The sequence below is a fragment of the Balaenoptera ricei genome, chromosome 20, assembly GCF_028023285.1.
Source record: "Balaenoptera ricei isolate mBalRic1 chromosome 20, mBalRic1.hap2, whole genome shotgun sequence".
In the NCBI taxonomy this organism is placed as follows: domain Eukaryota; kingdom Metazoa; phylum Chordata; class Mammalia; order Artiodactyla; family Balaenopteridae; genus Balaenoptera; species Balaenoptera ricei.
Window position 1 is genome coordinate 24,828,982 of NC_082658.1, and position 5,425 is coordinate 24,834,406.

The window sequence follows — 5,425 nt, forward strand, 5'->3', positions numbered from 1 at the left end:
AATAAATGTTTCCTTGAATGAATCTTGAATAAATAAATAGGGGAGTAAACAAGGCAAAGCCTGTAAAGTGCTGCCCAGTCTCTGGCACAGGGTGAGCAACAATAAATGGAAACCGTTAATGTTAAACACACACCAACCAGCCTGTCTGAGAGAGACTGAAATTTCATGAGGAGAAAAACAAAATTCAGCCAAAATTATGCATATTACTTCATGCAATAAACACTTCTGTTGCCATTTCTGTCATCCATCTTGATTAGAAGATGGTTTACTCCATGTGCTCCAAAATCAGCCTGCTCAGCAATCATTAATTCTTCATGTTCTTTAAGCACCTGTCATCCAACCTCTGAGGGAGCAATTTGGAAGAAATCAGTGAGATGTCACTTCTATGGCCACCTGGGCCTGGGGGGGCGGGGGAGTGACTCCCCCAGGGCTGCTAAGTGATCATAAGAGCTGAGACAGCCATGACCATGAGCAAATGGAGCCATTTCTCTTCCCGCAGGGGCCCTGAGTAAAGAGAGGGCCATGGAAGAAGCCCCATGAGGGGACTCCTGCCTCTCATTGGGAGTCCTCCGCCCCCAACCTGCAGTCATGTCAACCTAGGGCCTGGGAAGAAGGATGCTACACCCCATCCCTACCTTCCCAACTGCTGAGAAGCCCCCAACCCCACATGAGGCCTTTCCTTGTCTCAGCCAGTGAGGACAGGAGATACGCCTGCTTCCAATGTCTGGTATGACCTGTGAGGCAAAGGGGTCCCCCGCGGTCCTCCCCCCCTCTCCCAATGGGCCCGTTGTGGACTCAAGCTGGAAGGTGACAATCCCTGACCAGTTTGAAGGTAGAGACAGGTCCCTGCCCTTCGTGGCTCCACCATAAGATCATCAAACACTTACTGGGTCAGGCTCATCTACCACCATAACGCGGCAGGTGGGGTTAATAGTCCTATTTACTGCTGGGCAAACAGTCTCAGACAGGTCAAGCGGCTTGGTTTGTCCAAGGCCAGAACCAAACCCGGGTCTCTGTGACTCGGGCTGAGCATGCCACCCTTCCATCGCCGCCACGGTGTGCGAAGCGTGGGCTCCGGGAGAGAAGGTGTGGCCCTCTGGGCAGGCTTCTCGGAGGGCTGGGAAGGGGGCGGCGAGGGGCAGAGAGGCAGGAGGCCGAGGTCGGGTTCGGCCTGGGCTGCGGGATCCCAGGATTTGAGGGCGGCGCAGGGTGAACCCAGCCCAGGAGGGGCCCCGAGCCAGCCCCGCGACCCGCCCGGCCCACAGCGCGTCCCCGGCCACCCCCAAACTGGCGGGACTGGAGGAGGACGTGGCGGAGCCCAGGAGCCTGGACGTAGGGGTGAGCTCCCTCCTGCAGCGCTCCTCAGCGGCTCCCCGGGACGCGGTGGGAGGTGCGGTCCAGCCTCGGGCCGGGTCTAAGGCATATGTGCGCCCGCAGTAGAAATCAGGCGATGGAGCCAAAACCAAGGGGTCCGCCTGGGCCCGGCGCCCAGGACTGCAGGGTTGGGGCGGTGTCGACGGGAGGTGGGAAGTGGGGGTGGGGGAGGCCGGGTTGGAGGCCCGCAGGGCTGGGGCCCTGCTGCCTAATGGTTTTCCGAGGAGGCTCCTGGAGGATTAGAGGTCTGCTCTGAGCAGGGCGGGGCGGCGGGGAAAGGACGCGCCGGAGCCGCTGGGCCGCGGCGGGAGAGGGAACCGGATTTCGAAGTGGGATAGGCCAGGGCCCTGCATGTGCAGAGTCGGGCCAGGAGTTGGGGTGGCTTTTCGTGCTAACCCAGCGCGCGGTGGCGGCGCTGACAGATGCTAGCGCTGCTGGCTCGAGGCACTGAGAAGGGATGAAGACCCAAATGAAGGTGCTGGGGGGAGGGGATATCACGGGGCTTGTCTTAAAGTTGCGATTGCCCGGTACTTTACATAAGATACAGATGCCAAGTGCAGAGCAATACATGGGGCAGAGGCTGGGGGACTAAAATACCCCAATGCCCTGCTGGAGAGGACTTTTCCATGTGTTGAGTGGGTGAGCGGTTGGGGCGTGGGAGGGGGATGTCTCCTCCCCAAGCCCCCATCGCCGCTAGCAGAATCCCCTCCCCCTCACTGGGCTTTCCCCCACTTTAAGCCTTCTCCCTTCATTAGCCCCCCTCCCCCTTACCAGCCTCCTCCCTCAGCCTCAGCCTCCCCTCACATGGCCCCTCTGCCTCGGCCCCTGCCAATCCCTGCAGAGACCCAAACAAGGAGGCTGACACCTCCTCCAGCCAGGCCCAGGCCTGCCGGTTTCCCCCTCCCTCGCTGGAGCTGGCCCCAGGCAAGAGGAGCTTTCTCCTGAGAGGACCCCAATTCTTTTCAGGGAGTTGACCCAGAAGAGGGGCTGGGCCTTGAGTGCAGGCTGGATGACTTCAAAGGGCGGTGGGTGGGGTTGGCGCCTGGTCACAGGTGCCACTCAGGGTGGGCCAACCTGCCCAACCAGGTCAGGGCTTGCACTGCACCCCGCCCTCTGCCCAGCACATCACGACACAGACCTGACAGCAGCTCCACCCATCAGAGACTTCCCCAGGGCCTCAGGAGAAAGACCTGAGACACAGGATCCAGGATTCAAGGCACAGAGGGCCTGGCAGGTCATCCCAACCGTCCTCCCACCCCAGCTCCCTGAGCCTCCACACACCAATTCATCCATGTGCACACCCACAGAGCTCTCTGACCACATAGGGACACAGACTGGATCCAGGGCCTCAAGAGGCTACACCTAGCTTTGTCTAAAAGTTCTTCCTGCTGTCTACCCTTTGCCTGGAATTCTTAGGAAATGAGCAGAGGGTAAGCCAGTCCCCAGTCTGGCACCAGCTCCTTTGGACTATGGAGCCCTTGGACCTGAGAGAGGAGGCCTAATCCCCCTTCTCTGCATGGAGGTCTCTGCCCCCCTACCCAGACCATATGTCAGATGAACATCTGCACATTCCTGCACGCAGCACCAGGTGCTCAGGACCATGCTAGGTGTGAGGGCTTAAAAGAAGACTAAGGTTTTTTTCCTTCCCGTAGGAAGCTGATAGCCTCAGTTTGCTGATGTGTAAAATGGGAATAATATTAGTATTTACCACATAAGATTATTGTGAGAATTAAATGAAATACCATGTAAAGTTCTCAACACAGAGCCTGGCATATAGTAGGTGCTCAATAATTGGCAGGTGTCATTGATATGAGTATTAATAGTATTCAGGGAGCCCACACATGGAGAACCACATAGGCCATGGACCAGACTGGACCTTTGCAAACTGAGTGGGTCCTGGTCTTGTGCGAATCAGTGTTTGCCCCTGCACCTGCTGCTCCACGTGCAGCTTGCCCCAGAGTAACCCCCAGGATTCAGACTGACCCAGCCATCTACTAGAAGGGACTCCAAGCCCCCAGGCAGAGGCAGGAATGGTCGGTGGGGGCACATGGCTACATATGGTGAAGACTCACAGGGGGAGAAAAGGGCACCAGAGAAAGAGTCTCAGCCAATCAAGTTCCAGAAAGGCCTCAGGGAGGAGAGCACTCACAGGGGGAGAAAAGGGCACCAGAGAAAGAGTCTCAGCCAATCAAGTTCCAGAAAGGCCTCAGGGAGGAGAGCACTCCCAGGAGCAATGGGAATAACCAGAGGGAAGTGGCTCTGTTTGTCCTGGACCAGAGATAGGATGGGGACAAAGGGGGTTAGGAGAGGAGGATGCTGGGGGAATGCAATAGGGGGTCGGGATAGTGAGATGAGAGCAGCAAACAGGGCAGGGGGGAGGGCACCTCACTCTGGCTCTTTCCAGACCCTATGCTGGCCAGGATAGGCTGGGTACCAATGAGCCATGTCAGCTCATGTCATGTGCGGGGAGCCTGGCTTCTCAGCCAGTCCATGCCTCTGCAAGATGTATTCATCTCCATGCATTTTATTCAGCAGTTTGGCAGGCAGGTGGGCATTATTTACTGGGCACTGACTGCCAGGCCCTGAGCATAGGCACTGACTGAGATAGTCAGGGTCCCTGAGGCTGGGGCACCTATAATCTGGAAGGAGCAGTGACCCCTCAATCTGAGAAGCCCTCCTAGAGACAGGGAGGGTAAGGAGGCAGGGGCACTGGCTGGAGAAGGTAATGTGGGAGGGCAGAGCAGGCCAATCTGAGGACCTCCTCCAACCAGGGGGAAGGAAAGGAGGGGTGGCCTCGCCAAGTGCAATGGGATCTGAAAGGCCAGGGCCTTGGGTAGAGTAGGGGAGGGGGCTGGTGGTGGGAGGGATGCTGCTGGCACTCATTCCTGGCCTGAGTGGGAGGGGGTGTCTCTGGATCCGCCAGCCCTGGACTCGGGCTACATCCGACCTCGACCTCGCTCAGCTAGGCAGCAAGAGCCGGATGGGCCACATTCCACAGAGGCCCAGGTTGCCATCCTACTGGGCTTGGATGTGCCCCCAGGGGCAGGCTGGTCTCAGGGCTGGAAAAACTGGTCTTCCTGCCCCCCCAATACACACCAGCCTGGAGTTTGAGGATTCAGGAGAGGGTGTCACAGGGACTGGAGGTTCCCTACATTCCACACTTACGGGCCTGGGAGGGGAGTTGGGAAGGAGAGAAGGCAGGGGAAGCACATGAGAGGAGGAAGCAAGACAGGAGCTTCTCTGGCCAGTGAGGAGCGTGGCTTGACTGGATGGTGGGAGCATTTTTAATAGACTCCGAAGCCAGATGAGATTAGGGTCAGATCCCTTTCCCTCTCCCAGTCTGACAGGGGAGGTGTCCTACTTATAGGCAGGAAAGCTTGAAGATAGACATCAAAAAGAACTTTCCGCCTGGATGAATTAGATGGCAGTGAGGGAGGAGTGAAGTATTCTCTAAGGAGAAAAGGAGAGAATGGCTTTCAGCCTGGGATGAACCCAGGAAGTGCAGCCTTAGGATGTGCTGACTGACCCCACACCAACTCCTCCTTCCTTACCATGGGGGGCGTGTGTGTGTGGAGGGGTGCTCTCCTACTATCCTCTTGGACCCCTGCTGCTTCCCAGGACCCTAGGCCATGTTAGACCTAAGAAAAGCTCCAGCCCCTAGTGCTACCTCTATAGGAATATCCTTTGCAGCAATAGAGATTTAGTGTAGACCCAAAGAAGGAAACTGGTGACCAAAGGTAAGCCCCAAAATTGGCCCAGGGGACATGTCAAGCCCAGCTCTCTTCTCAGAACATTCTCACTCGGTTACCTGGGTCCTTCTCCCGTCTCTGGACTGTGAGGGCCCCCCGCCCCATTCCTTCCCCGGGCCTGCTGTGGTGGCTGGTGCAGAGTAGCCCCAGTAAGTGTGAGGTGGGCGCTAGAGCAGCGCGGTCCCCAACTTTTTTGGCACCAGGGACCGGTATCGTGGAAGACAATTTTTCCACAGACCCGGGTGGTAGGGTGGGGGGATGGTTTCGGGATGACTCAAGCGCATTACATTTATCGTGCACTT